The sequence below is a fragment of the Galendromus occidentalis genome, unplaced genomic scaffold (assembly GCF_000255335.2).
Source record: "Galendromus occidentalis unplaced genomic scaffold, Mocc_1.1 scf7180000075532, whole genome shotgun sequence".
Lineage (NCBI taxonomy): Eukaryota > Metazoa > Arthropoda > Arachnida > Mesostigmata > Phytoseiidae > Galendromus > Galendromus occidentalis.
The window spans coordinates 5248-20952 of record NW_003803522.1 but is presented as its reverse complement, the minus strand read 5'-3'; the positions used below and the strand labels follow the sequence as shown (position 1 = coordinate 20952).

The window sequence follows — 15705 nt, the reverse complement described above, 5'->3', positions numbered from 1 at the left end:
CTGGTAGAAGAGCAATTGCCTGCCGATGGGTCTTCGAACACAAAAAGGATCCCACTGGAAAAATCGTGAGATACAAAAGCAGATTGGTTGCCAAAGGCTTTTCGCAGCGAGAAAACATCGATTACTCCGAGATATTCTCTCCCGTGAGTCGATTCGAATCTCTAAGAGTCATACTTAGCATCGCAGCAAGAGAGAAACAGCCAATCTATCAACTGGACGTGAAAACTGCGTTTCTCTACGGAGATCTCGAAGAAGAAATTTCCATGGATCAACCGGAAGGATTTTCCGATGGAACTAACCGAGTATGTCTGCTGAAGAAATCAATCTACGGGCTCAAACAAGCTCCGAGATGTTTCCACGCGAAAATCAAGTCAGTATTCTCAGATATGGATATGCAACAGAATAGCCAGGATCCATGCGTCTTCTATGGCAAGAACAAGCTCATGCTCAGCCTCTATGTGGACGACGCAATCCTGACTGCTGACTCTGAGCAAACAATCATCAATTTCTGCAAACAATTGGAAAAGGAATTAGATATTACCTACAAACCAGCAGAAATGTTCTTGGGAATCCAAATCGAGATCAGCAACGATAAGAGCATATTCATCCATCAAGAAAATTACGTCAAGGAAATTCTCGAAAGGTTCGGAATGAGCAACTGCCGACCTACGAAAATTCCAATCCAGCGAGACTGCTACTCGGAGGACACCACGGAAAACTTGACTGATGTCCCTTATCGTGAACTCATCGGTAGCCTGAATTATCTCACAATTTCAACAAGACCAGACATCTGTTTCGCAGTCAGTTTCCTGTCAAGGTTTCTAGACAAAGTGACAAAGAAGCGATGGAACGCAGCTGTATCGCTGTTACGATACTTGCGCGGAACGACGAACTATGGTATTCTGTTCAAGTCGAGCGCACCTGACGTCTATGAATTCTACTCCGACGCAGACTACGCGAGCGATCCACTCTCCCGGAAATCTGTCTCGGGCTCAGTGACTTGCTCCGGCAAGAGTCCCGTCAGTTGGCATTGTCGAAGACAAACTTCAGTTTCTCTCTCATCTACAGAATCCGAATTGATTGCTGCATGTGAGACTGCAAAAGGAGCAGTCTACCTCAAGAAGTTCCTCAGTGAACTCGAAACGGATTTCGTGCCTGAAATCCAGATCGACAACCAATCCACGATCAAACTCGTGAAGGACAATCAATTTCATCGAAGGACCAAACACATCGAAGTAAGATACTTCTGTTATACATAAGAGAACAGCTGGAAGCAAAACAGCTCTCGGTAACCTTCGTTCCAACGTCAGAACAACTCGCGGATCTTTTCACAAAGCCGCTCAACAACACAATCTTCCTCAAACTGAGGAACCAACTCGTGAGTAAGAACCCAAACTCTACGAAGTAATCAATCGAAAATATCCCTCAACATGATCAGCTCAATCATATTCATCGTTCTACTCGAACACGCAACAGCTGACTACTTCTCCTATGGAGATTGCTTCGACGACTGCAGACGACAAAACAAGAGCTGCATGATCAGCGAAATCAACCCGACGTATTTCCCATGCGAATGTCTGGATCAATTCTCTCAGTGTGAGGCGCTCGCTTCAGAGACTCAAGTGTGTCTCAGGCCGGGACTGCCTCCAATCGGCGGAGGCAAAATCTGGAATGACTTCGCGAAATTCATGAACAGAACTTCCCAAACAACGACAGCCATTCCCTCTCCCGAAACAACTACGAGCACACACACCACTACGACACACGAGCCCAACACTCTATCGAAGGAAAGAGACATTCTTCTCTTTCTGACAATCGCTCTCGGAATCATCACTTCTCTGAGCATCTTTGCTCATCTCTATCCTGTTCTAAGGAAACGTCTCAACGCAAGCTCAGACTACTCGCGAATGCCCAACTCTAACGAAATCTATCAAGACACAACTCAGGAATCACAATGATTTCTTCTCACCAAAAAAAATTTGACTCGAAAACGAGCCTTACAAGGTTTATTTCACAAAATTCACTAGACTCAAGTTACTGAGGTATATATCTGAATAATTTCTCTCGGTTAGGACACATCCGATTAAAAACTGTCCGCTCACTATCACCTACAAGAGATAACTCTGTATCTACCTTGACTACTCGAATCATTTTTTCCGAAGGAAAAACTGATGTGATGACCACACAATCGTCATCGGTCGAAGCTGAACACAAAGAAAATTTGACAAATGACTGGCAATCATATTTCACGAACGAAATCTCTTTTACACCCTTGTCAGAAGTTATCAAGGAGCGCTCACTTCTTACGTCGTGAAACCCGGCGTCTTTGTTCATCTCCTCTAGAGCACGAGTCAGATTTAACTGAGGAAAAAACCCCATCAACCTCTCTAATACGCCGTCGAACTGCAATTTCACTGGCTCCGTATCGCTGGCTGGCCGAAGCAAATTGTAGCCTGTTAAAGCAATCAAAGAATTTACTCCGAGGAAGCACAACACGAGTACAGCCCAGCGATACCATTTCGGTTTTGCTCGAAACTTCATCACAAGATTCATCAGGACGATGGCTGATTCTAACCATGACTGTTCCGAAGCGCCATGTGATGATGAGTCATTTCCTTGTTCCCAAGTCTGAGGTCTGGAACCCTCTCGTTGTCTCGCGCCCGGGTCAACTCCATTCACTGTGCTTGCTACTTGCGAGGAATCATGGCCGACGTTCACTAATTCTGGTATTTCCACCAAGCCTTCCTGCCGATTGTCGGAACCTGTTCAGGAGGTGCTGACCGACTCGGCTTGACCTGGATTGGCGCGCTCTTGAATTAACCTCAGAACCGCCATCTCATGTTCCTTGAGGGGCATTCCGGAACCTGGTGGCGAATCGCAACGTGCAAGTCATTGGATATAACAAAAAAAAAAAAAATTAGAACCATCACGAAATAACAGTTCTTCTTCTCCCTGTTCGATGAATCAACAGAGGTATGGAACCTAAACAAAAAAAAACACACCGTCGGAGGCTGGAGACGATTTCTCTTCACTGGCGACAGACGGACCAACCGTCATCAACAACGGGAGAACACGAAGTCGCCCCTTACAGGATTTCGATCAACGAGGAAACCTCCGGTTTCCTCCTCTCCCTCGAGTCCTAGAACTTTCCGTGCATGTGCTGCACGTCTTCAACTTATCGAACGTTCCGGTCAAGCCAAGGAACGTACACCTATCAACGATGGAATCTTCTCGAAGGAATCGAATGGAATGCTCAACCTTCGGCCACACCCATCAAAAGGAATCACCGCATCTTTTCTAATCAATATCAACGATCCAGAATCTTAAAAAAAACAAACCGATGTTTCTTCAAACAGGGGGGAAATGCTGGAATATGGAGTTCGCTGAACTCGATTCTTGTTCGTCAGAAACCTCCGTAGCATATATCTAAGCCAGCTGCTAAATAGACACAATCAGATACTGCCCTAGTTCAGAGACCTAGTTCCTAAAGCTCAGGAAATCCCGGATGTAAATCTAGGACATTCACTCTCTCTACCTACTGGATCCTTGACACAAATATCATCCTATATATTCGACGAATAAACGAATAGAGTTACTCTCTGCTCTGTGACCACACAGAAGGCATCCTCGTCATTCTGAAGTCTGAATTCTGTCCTCCTCCTGATATCCCGACTGATCTAGTGAAGTTTCCACTCACGGAAATTCCTATCAGTAACCCGTGATTCAAAAAGTATATATGACCGTGAATCGAATCTCCACATGTATGCAAATAAAAAAGTGGTTTTCTTGTGGTTCTACAACTGCTCTCAGCTCCTTATAATCGGTGCTTTCGGTGCATATTTCATAGTTTTGAGTGCATATATGGCCCGATTTTGGGGCATGTTTGCATGCATATTTCCGGTGTTTTTAGTGCACGAAGTCCCGGTCTCTAATTATCATACTTCCAGTACGACCCCAATCACCGCAGCCGCTTTCTCCACGGTCGGTTCATCGACGAGCTCCACGAATGATGTCTCCGTTCTCACGACTGGAAGTCCTTTCTCAATCGCTGCGACTCTGAACCCGTTCGATTCGACCAATTCATCGAGTGAGAATGTTTCCGAATCCGACTTTTCTCAACTTTCCACGAGAGCTGCCATCTCTCCAACTCGCGATCCGTCAACGATCCCTCGACCAGACGTTTCGTCTAGCACGAAGGCTCCGAATTTCGTTGATCTCGATATCCGCCGATATCGCTGTCGCCGCTCCTCTCGATTTCGTGTTTGTATTTCAAGAGCAAACCAGCACTGTGTTATCCTCGGAGTTCACGCTCACGTTCCGACTCATCTCACGGTCAAGGAATCCGAGTTGTCCAACATTTCAATTTCTGCTTCCGATGCAACCGAGATCGCGAAGCTTTGTCGGAATCATTCGATTTTCACGCGACAATAAATTTCTCTGAATAATTTTGAGTGCGTTTATTTTTGGGATATGAGTTTCAATTATTCATATGTACAAGAGAACATGCCATATCAGATCGGCTCCGTAGTATCGAAGTACGGACCGTCTTGCCCCCCCGTGGGTGGCTCCGGCAAACTCGCATAGGAGCTTTCTCTCCGCTTCCTAATCCATCTGATCAGTGAGATGATGCTGAATACGAGAAATGAGAATGATGACAGGATAGAGTATCCAATCATGAACTTGATCCAGCGATTCGAATTCGAGTCAGGTATCGGACCCGGAGGAGCAGGCGTTGCGCCTGGTGGAGATGGTGTCGTTGGGTGGATGTGTCTATCGAAATCGTTCCAAATCTCTTCGCCTCCGACGGGCGGCTTGTCGATCCGCAAGCATACCCTTTCGGGCGATGAGAGTCTGAGGCATCCTGCCTCCATCTCGATGCATTCACATGGGAACACATCCGGATTCGTTTCTGAGCTGATGCAGGGCTTTTTCAGCTCCTGGCATTCCGCCTTGCAGTTCGAGTAGTCAAAGTACGCGTCTCCACTACTGATGAGCATCAGTATAATCGCAAGAGTCTTCATGTTGAATCTCTCCACTGGTAAATTTTCGTAACTTCTGGAATGTTGGTCTCTCTAAGGCTTTCGTGAGGATATCGGCGATATTCAGTTTACTTGGGCAATAATGAATTGAAATTTCGCCTCGCTGTAATTTCTCTCGAATGAGATAGTGTCTCACCTCAATATGCTTTGACCGTTTGTGGAATCGAGGATTTTCAACCAGTTTGATTGTTGCCTGATCATCAACGTAGATCTTTGGAACCACTGAGTGACCGAGCTCGGACAGTAAGCGCGCAGTCCAGATTGATGGTTTCAGAGTCTCGGAAAGGGCCACCAGCTCCGCCTCCACAGAATTAAGAGTTACAGAAGCCTGGCGATGACTAGCCCAAGAAATGACTCCGCCTCCAAAGCGGATCATCGACCCTGATGTGCGCCGTAGCACATCCCCCCGCCGAAATAGCGGGCTCGTTGCTCGGCCTTCGTGATCTCTCCGACCGCCCGCTCATGTCAGGCGTCGATCTGGGTCTCAATCACCTAGTCACATCCCATCTCGGTCCAGCGTCGTAGAAGACGACGTATCAATGGACGAAACCCTCACAGCAACCGTCCAACAACGAAGCGGAGATATTCCAATGCCGAATTCCACAACGATAGACAGATTGTGTCAAAAACAAGCGCCGTCAAAAGCTACTACTACCAACTAGAACCACTCTTCTGATAAACGAATGTCAAGGAACAACACTCATCTAGCAGCAGCAGGAGCAGAAAAACACTGAACAAGACGTAGGCACATCAAAACCGATCACGAAAGCTACCACTACTAACTAGAACAACACTTCTGATAAACGAATGTCAAGGGAGAACATTCATCTAACAGCAGCAGAAGAACACTGAACAAGACATAGACACGTCAAAACACGCAACTAAAGAAAGTTACATTCGAAAATGACTAACCGATTATCCGGAGAAGAATTTTATCCGAGTGAAGAACACAACACAGGCACTAGTACCCAAGCTGGCGGTGACGGCAGCAGCAGCACCAGGACACACTTCTCCCTAAACACAGTGGAATAAAGGAAAAGTAGGACAAATGTCCAATATATTAGGTCATTGCATGAGTTCCGAGCCTGTGGGCCAGTTAGGCTCGGAACTTATGCAATGACCCATTAGCTCAAGAAAAATCTACTTACCTTGTCGGATGAACGAGCAGCGTGGAGCCTTCTTCAGCGATATCGGCCGAATGACTGATTCTGGCCTCTGCAGCTAGACATATTGCCGAGAGTGAGAGTGAATCCCGGCTGCTGATTGGTCGGCGCCACCCCGGCGCCGACGACGACCTTTGACGAGGGCAAACTGGTATGGGGCAGAGTGGGCAGAGCCATCGACCCGTTAAACCAGCGGAGCGGCCGGACGTGAAAAAAAACAAGTTCTGCGGGGATAATCTGCGATATCAGGCACTCATTTTCAAATACATGCAGATGGAGGTACGAATTTTTACATAGATGGACAAACTTATACATATGTACATTCATAGAGGAAGTGATCGTTAGGAGGAACACATGAGGTCTTGAACATCCGAGAGAGTCCCTCCGAATTTCCTCGGCAAAACAGAGGAAATCGTCGCTTGCTTCATAATCATACATACATATTCATTCATATATCTTCATGTATTTTTTTCATCGTGATCAGCTGAGAGCATCGCCGACTCAAGGATTTCGTACATCATCCTTCGCCGGAGGTATGGGATGTCACTCTGGTTGAACTTCATCTCCGCGTCCTTAGCAGCGTAGTCTGCTTACTTCAAGGCGAAGACTCCGCAATCGGATCCATTTTGTTGCTGAGGCAGGTTCAGACTGTGAGTGAGATTCCATTCCCGGGAGTTCAGCAGAAGTTTCTTCTTGTTCTCCAACTCTTGAGAGAGTTAGTCGAGCAGATTCGTCAGACACTCATCGTTTCGACCGGCCATGGAATCCATGTAGCTCATCTTTTTGATCCGCAGATCGACGATCGCCATGCACCAGTGGTCTTTGAGGTGTACTGGAACGAGAAGGATATCGTACGCAAAAACGTCTTCATGCTGCGTCCAGCGGCGGACATCCTGATAACCCATTCGATTGTAACACAAGAGAAAGAATGTATTATGAGCGTAGATTTTGGGAAGATGTGGAGTTTTCCTGCTTCGATCGACGATCAGACTCAACTGAACGTTTATAATAACATCATTGAGCCAATTCGAATTCTGGAGGGTATCGAGATCACTGCGAGTTACGTTCAAGCCCGATCTGGTAAGGAGGACATAACCTGGTGGGTTCTCGAGTGCCTTCTTGATGGCCATTGACATTTGGTGACTTAACGGAGGTAGGCGAAGATCCGACTCTTCCTTCCGGAGCGCGCTCCGGTGAATCGGAGACTTGGCATACTCATGATCCCCGTTGGGTTGGGAACTAGCGCTTCCCTGATGCAGAGTATCGACGCCGTGCGAGTTTCCCCCCGAGGTCGGGTCCGTCGTTTCTCTATCGAAATTCTCACAAGGATCTTCGCCGCGAAGATTTTTGATATCTTCGTTACTTCCCTCCGAGGCCGTGTCCGTGACTTAGCCATCGATGCTATTATAAGCGTCTCCGTCGAGAAGATCCTCGATATAGTCGGAACTTGCCTCCGAAGCCGTGTCCGTAGTTTCTGCATCGATGCCTTCAGAAGAATATTCGCCGAGAAGATCGTCGATATCATCGGAACTTCCTTCGAGCGCTGCGTCTGAGAAGTCCATATCCGTCACCTGGTCTGGATGCTGCGAACTGGTTTCGTTATGCCGCGCTCCGGGTATTCGTTCGTTTAGTTTAGAGTTAATCTTACCTACTTTGTATTTCACCCGGTCTATGAATTCTATGTCTGTTATCACGCCGGCCTCCAAGAGTTCCCAGGATCGATTGACTCTGATCGTATTCTGCTTCGTGGCTCTCTTCGGTTTCGACAGAATGTGCCTGATCCCCCTGCCATGGATCACTTTGTTGATCTCGACGTCTTGAGCGAATTCCATTATGACAGAAATGTCAGACCAGACTGCTCCATGTGCGCCTGCCCTTCGTCGGAGTGCGCTGTTATTCGACTCTACGTCGTGGTTCGTACGTTCACGGAGCCGATACACGGAGAGGTTTTCCGGGCCAATTTGTTGCAACCAATAGGAAGAGATGTAATCGAGGAAGGGGGGGAATCCGACGTGAAGATCGCGAGCTTGGGCGGCGAGGAATCGGAAAGCGGTCTCGATTGACGATGTCGGCAGCAAGGGAAGGGCTGTGAAAGCCAAGAACTTCGAGCGAATCTCACCCGCTTTCCTGATCCCTTTGGCCAGGCCTACCACTGTTTCGCTCGCTTTCCTCACCAAGCTTCGCGCGTAGTACTACACATGTAGGGAAACCATGAAAAGCAATGCCAGCAGCCTAGCGTGCGGAAGCTGCTTCAAGACAATCCACGGCCAATGTGGATACGGCATACCAGACAGACTTGGGAAATTCTGCAAAGGACGCTTCTGGATTGAGACCACAAAACTGGTTACATCTTCGATGGGAACGCGGTGCGCCTGTCGAGAAGCAATCAAAGCGATACATGGAAAGCTAGAGCGAATGCTGAAGAGAGTGAACAGTGTCGATCACCCAAAGAGGCATCAACAAACACAGCAGGTTCGAGCTCAGGGAAATATCCTACAAACGCCCAAGAAACAACATTCGGGAAATACACCCGGAACCGCACGAAGAAGGCTGAGCTACGCAGAGGTGTCGAGGGGGGACCCAAAAACACCGAAGCGAGCATTTGCGGAGCGAAGAAAACAGCCGGTGAGACCGCGACAGCCAACCAAAGCCCTCCTCGTATCCAGACTGGAACGCGAGACAACCACAGAAGAGGTTCTCAAGCACCTCAAAAAAGTCCTGCCAGGAGACGTCCCTGTACAAGTGACTCAGCTCAAAAGCGAATATCAGGATTTCTACGCAAGCTTCCATGCAGCAGTCCCACCAGAGGCATTCCGAGAAATCAAGGACAGCAATATATGGCCAGTGAAGGCTCGGTTCAGACCATTCCGTGGACAGCTTCACGATTACAGGAAACTGGTCCCCAACAGTGAAGACATGGATCAGATAGAATCTCCGAAGCGGAAAGCGGCCAGAAGAAACGCAACTGATCAGCGCGATGACGCCTGACTCGGAGTAATCAATACGCTGTGCTGGAACATCGAGGGACTGACTGGATACCTCAAGAAGGAAAACGAATTAGATCTTAGGCCGTACAGCATCGTGATGCTCACAGAAACGTTCGTAACACACTCATCGAACGAACAGGTAGTACCAAACTTCAGGAACTACTTAGCCCCAGCCAAGAAAACAGAAGGACGTCCAAGTGGTGGACTGGCGATCCTGACAGAACCGCTTCTGACCGATACGAAAGAGGTGTTCAAGTCAGAAAATGTCCTCGCAGTAGAAGCAGGAGACTCGATATACATAGTTGCATATTTTAGACCGAACACGTCGTTAGCTGAAATAGTCACAGAACTTCACGAGGCGGTGGAGAAGACAAGCGGAAAACCGATAGTGCTGTACGGAGATTTTAACGGCAGAATCGACAACAACGACCGCAGGGGGGAAGAACTGACCACAGCGCTCTCATACATGAACCTAAAGCTCGTGAACGACCCTCAGGTCATGACCTACATATCAAATAATGGCTGTAGTGCCATAGATCTCATATTTGTGTCGGAAGAAAATGTAGCGTCGGTGGAGCTGAAAGTACAGCCCACAGTTGAAAGGAAGCATCAACGTGCTACTGTGAAAACCCGTACTCAGAGAACGGAAGGGAGAAATAACGGGAAACGTCAGGATAAGCCAATCCGGAAAATCAACCTTGAAGTCCTCCTAAACCATCTAGCAAGCACGGAGCAAATGGAGGACACAGATCCAGGTAGCGCGTACCAACAACTCATGAAAGCAATCCAGAAAGCCGAAATGAAGAAGCCAGACAGCGCGAGAAGCGGAAATAAACCCTGGTGCGACAAGGAGTGCCGAGAGCTGAAGAAAGAAGCACTGGAGAAATACGGAACACAAGAATATGCGCACATCAGGAAGAAGTATAAAGATACCATCAGGGAAAAGAGAACGGAGTACGAACACAAGCAATGCGAACGGAAAATCATTGCGAGCAGGAAGGAGCCGTGGCTTCTGCTGCCAAAGAAGAAGGCCAACGCAGTTCCAAAAGTCGACATGGGAACTTTCGAGGCGTTCTATGGGAGGCTATAGGAGGCAGAGGACGCGGACATACCGGGGGGAAGCGAAACACAACCTGATGAGGACCAGACGCAGAAATGATACAACGAATACATCACCAATGAAGAAGTCATCACAAGCATAAGAAAGATGAAAAGAAGAAAAGCGGTAGGCCCTGATCGCATCGCAATAGAAGCCCTGAAGGACAACGCCACCCTCGTACCACTTGACGCTCGGGCTTTCAACAAAATCTTCGACGCCGGTAGCATCCCGGAAGAATGGCGACTTACGCACGTCAAGCCGCTCTACAGAGGCGCCGCAGAAGATCCAACGAACTACAGATGCATAAGCTTAGCGGATCACCTGTACAAAGCCTTCATAAGCATCATAGCAGAACGCCTGACCCTAGAATGCCTACCGAAAATGTCGGACAGCCAACACGGCTTCCGCCCACATCGTTCATGTGAAGAGGCGGTCAGCGCGCTAATGAACTACGTGGGAGCAAACAAAAGACCAACGTACGCAATATTCGTAGATTTCTCCGCAGCATTCGATAACGTAAACCGGAAGAGGCTCATACAGACCATAAGCAAAAACTTCGAGCTCGGAGGAAAGATCGTAATAACGCTAGTATCGATTATGCAACCAGACAACCTTGTAATTGACAGCGGACACGACATGAGTGAACCAGTGATACAGAGAAAGGGAGTGAAACAGGGGAATTCAATCCCACCTTTCCTCTTGATGTATGTAAACAGCTTACTAGAGAGATTAGAGAGACGAAGAGTGCTAGTGAAAATGTTTGCCGACGATCTAGTTCTAGCGGCAGAAGACGTCGATGGACTACAACGAGCGATAGCTGCCTTGGAAATCGGGTGTAAAGACAATCAGATGATCATTAACTCAGCGAAAACTGTTAAGTTCAGAAGTTCAGGAGCGGTTGGAAGTAGAAGATTGTTTGTGAACAGGAGCCTGTTTGTAGTAGTGTAACGGAAACCTATTCGTAAGCGCCATCTGGTGTACGTCGCAATAAACAGACAGTCTTGTCTCAACCTTCGTGAGAGTGCCTTCACTTCGTAGCGGCTCCAAATCATCGAATTACCAACTGGTGTCAGAAGTGAAAACGTCCGAAAATAACAACATGCCGAACGAAACAGCCTCGCAAGGTTTGCCGCTGCCAAGACCCCTACCGTTATTTCCTCAAAATCGGAAGAAGAGATGGATGGAATTCAAGGAAGATTTTATGGACTACGCGATCTCCCACAACCTTTTCGCTGAGGAGGAGGAAGTCCAAATGTCTCACTTCAGAACAGCAGTCGGCGCTCAATGTCGCCAAAAGCTCCGCTCGTTGACAGTAGTTTTGGAGGCGGTGACCGCTGAGAGCATGGCAGCGGATCGCGCGGCGAAAAGGCCGTGTGCGAGATTGAAAGCGACTGCAATGGCTCTTGAAGCAGAGTTTGTCGGGAAACAAAATATCCTCGTGAATCGTGAGAAGTTTTACGGGTTAGTCGAAGGAAGCTTAGACATAGAACGCTTCATCGAGCGTGCAGCCGAACTCGTGGAAGAATGCGAGTTTCCTGCCGACGCCAAAGACGAACTCCTGAGAGACAAATTGGTTCTCGGAGTTTCGGATCCCAAACGGAGAGATCGACTTCTTCAGAATGAAAAGATCAACCTTCAATACGTCATCGAGACCCTTCGGCGGACCTCTATTACGTCACAGGGCAAGCTTCCCTCGTTGTCGGCGTCGACGTCTGCTGCACAGTCGCAGTCTGAGAGTGACGCGCAGATAAACAAGATCCGCAGCAGCACCGCCAATACTCGATTTTCACGATGGAGGAGACCCAATTCGAGTGTCAACAATAACAAACAGCCGATGCAGCGCAACTGTAAATACTGTGTCAGATTGCATGCCTTATCTCGCGACAAGTGTCCAGCTCGAGATCAACAGTGTTCGAACTGTAAGAAGTCGGTCATTTTGCTTCGTGCTGTCGAGGTGTGAGAAGTTGCCATCGGATAGAGGTTGAAGACTTCTCCGATGAGGACACACCTTTCGAAAGTGAAGAGGAAGAGATCTTCAGAGTGGAGCACTTGGGGGACCCCGGGAAGAGGCGCCTAGTCAGTGACCTGACGATCCAGGGGAAAGATCGGAAATATACCCTCGGTGTCCAGGTAGATTCGGGTGCCACAACCGACGTGCTGCCACTCCAGAAATATCATGAACTGCGCTCAAGTGGAGTGGTGTCGGAGATGACCCCTTCGAATATTCGATTGAAAATGTACAACGGGCAGTACGAGGAGTGTGCCGGGATGTGCAAAGTGGTTCTTTGCAACGGGAGTCTCAGTCACGGTGTCACTTTCCAGGTCGTCGACCTGCCAGAACAACCGCTGATTAGTGCTAGAACGTCCATCGCACTCGGTTGCATAGTGATCGGCAGGAACACGAGACTGGTACATCATCTCAAGCATAGCTCTCAGCAACAAGAGGAGCTTGATCGGCTCACTCGCAAGTACGAGTCAGTATTCAGGGGTTTGGCAGACTCCCGTGGGAACGGTCAAGATCCACATGAAGGAGGATGCCATCCCAGTACAGTGCCCCCCGAGAAAAGTGCCTGCAGCGCTGAAGGAGCGGATCGTCGATAAGGTGAAAACATTGGAGTCGCAGGGTGTCATTGCGCCAGTCAAGTATCCAACCAGTTGGATCAGCCAGATGCTGGTTGTGGTTCGGAAGGACAAAAACCTTCGAGTCACCCTGGACCCATATCATCTCAACAAGGCGACACGGAGAGCACATTATCAACTTCCAACGTTGTCCGATGTCCTTCCCAAATTAAGAGGAGCCAAATATTTCTCCGTCGCCGACGCTTCGGATGGGTTCTTCCAATGTGAACTCGAAGCAGACTCGACAGATCTGACAACATTTTGGACACCTTTGGGCAGATATAAATATCTGAGGATGCCACAAGGTCTCAATATTTCGCCGGAAGTATATCAAGCGAAACAGATGGAAGCACTGGAAGGACTCTCCGGAGTGGAGATCATAGCAGATGATATCCTCGTATACAGCGAAACATTCGAACTTCACTTGAAACACCTCGAGGAGCTCTTCAAGCGGTGTCAGGACAAAAATCTTCGTCTGAATCGCAAAAACTTCGTCTCTGCGTGCCTGAAGCAAAGTATATGGGGCATGTATTGTCAGAAAGGGTGTTAAGGCTGACCCTGAGAAGATACAGACAATCAAAGATACGAAACCGCCTACGGACAAGAAGGCCTTATTGCGCTTCCTCGGCGCCACGAATTACCTTTCAAGGTTCATTCCGGGATATTCGGAGATAGCCAGTCCGCTTCGCTACCTACTCAGGGACAACGTCGAATACGTATGGCTCGAATCACATCAGAAAGCATTCAATAGTTTGAAGAGCGCTTTGGTTGGTTCAGCCGTTTTGGCATTCTTCGACGTTTCGCTCCCCATAAGGATCCAGACCGACGCAAGTCAGAGCGCGGTCGGTGGAGTTCTCTTGCAGAATGGTCGTCCCGTAGACTTTTGTAGCGCCGCCTTAAGACCGAACGAGATGAACTACGCCGTCATCGAGAAAGAACTTCTCGCAATAGTGATCGCTTGCAGGAAGTTCGATCACTATATATTCGCTCATCCGGAGGTTGTTGTGGAGACCGATCATCAGCCATTGATTGGGTGCTTCTCAAAGCCGCTGTCAAACACCCCGAAGCGTCTTCAGCGTATGCTGCTCGCATTGCAGAAATACAACCTCCGAGTCAGATATGTCAGCGGGAAAAACAATGGATTGGCGGATTGGCTCAGTCGAGATACCCACAGACTTTTGCACGACGTTGATCAACCGGATCATCTGATATTCCGAACGGAGATCGAGAGTATCGACGGCCGCCTGGCCACACGAATGAAAAACGCAACAATGAACAAAATCGAAGAAGCGAGTAAAGTAGACGTCGAGTCTATCGGACTGAGGGAGATCATCGCGGATGGTTGGCCGAACCACAAGGACAATTGTAATGTCCGATTCCGTCAGTTTTGGAAATTTCGTTCAGACCTCACCGTTTGCGATGAGCTCATCTACAAAGGAGAGGCGGTCTTTATACCAGTCTCCCTTAGACCGGAGATGTTGAGAATCGCCCACTCCAGCCATTATGGGTTCCAGAGTCTATGGAAGCGAACCCGAGACTGTATTTTCTGGCCGACCCTCAAGAGCGAACTCCAGCAATGGTGTGAGACATGTGAGTCATGTCTCTCATATCTCCCCAAGCAGACAAAAGAACCGATGATACCAGGACCCATCGCGACCTATCCATTCCAAATTGTTTATCAGGACATCTTCACGTTGAAAGACATCTATTACCTGGTAACTGTCGACGTCTTCTCAGACGTTTTCGAAATCGACAAACTCGGTCGGAATATGACGACCGAGCGCGTCATCCAAGCCACGGAGCGACACTTTGCAAGATATGGAGCTCCGGTACAGCTCCACAGTGACAACGGTTCGCAATTCGTGTCAAGCTCCTTCGGGGAGTTCCTAAACAATTGGGGAGTCACCCACGTGACAAGCTCACCGTACTATCCAGCAAGTAACGGAAAAGCCGAGGCCGCAGTCAAAGTCGCCAAGCGCTTGCTAAAAAAATGTTCGATTGACGAGGAGGATTTTGAATACGCGCTGCTGGGGGTCCGTAATACCATCCAAGCAGACGGCTCGAGTCGAGCACAGAAGTTCTTTTCTCGTCCGTTGCGTAGCAAGCTGCCATCGACAGTAGACAGAAATTTTGTCTTCGATCGCAAACAAATGGAGAGAACGGTGGCCAAGAAGCTGAGAGAAAAGAAGTATTTCGACAAACGAGCCAAACCTCTCAAACGAATCCAAGAAGGACAAACGGTCAGAGTACAGCCACTATCAAAAACCCTGCGCTGGACAAGAGGTACGTGTGCAGGAAAGGTCGCACCGAGATCATATAAAGTACGTTTGGAGGATGGTGTAGAGATTCGGAGAAACCGACGCCATCTAGTGCCAGAAGAGAAGTTAGTCCAAAAACAGCGACCTCCGAATTCGGAGCCCACAATGACTCAAACTCAAGCGGTGAAGAGGAAAATGGTATTCTCAACACCAATGAGGAGGAGTACGAGGGTGAAGAAACAAAGAAACATGTTCGAAGCATAGAAAGAATATTCCAAATAAAGCTTTTATTTACCATTTAAATGGTGTATAGGATTTAGTATATGTACATATTTTATCACTCGTCATTCCATTAATTTGAGATCTCTCTGACGTTCGCAACTGTAGAAGTGGTATTCCGAGCACTCCCCTCCACAGAGCTTGCAGCGGCAGTTTTCGTCAGGCGTGTGAGCGTTGGGTCTATGGCAGATCTGGTAGTGAAAGCCATGTACTGCTCCTCGGGTCCATCGGTGGCGGTTTTTGAATCCAGGCTGCTTCCAC

General features: G+C 48.2%; 1 pseudogene; it reads right to left on the bottom strand.

Annotated features, from left to right (window-relative positions):
* Positions 1-6660: 6660 nt before the first annotated feature.
* Positions 6661-7338, bottom strand: LOC100901470 (sentrin-specific protease 1 pseudogene; annotated as a pseudogene).
* Between the last annotated feature and the right edge of the window lie 8367 nt (positions 7339-15705).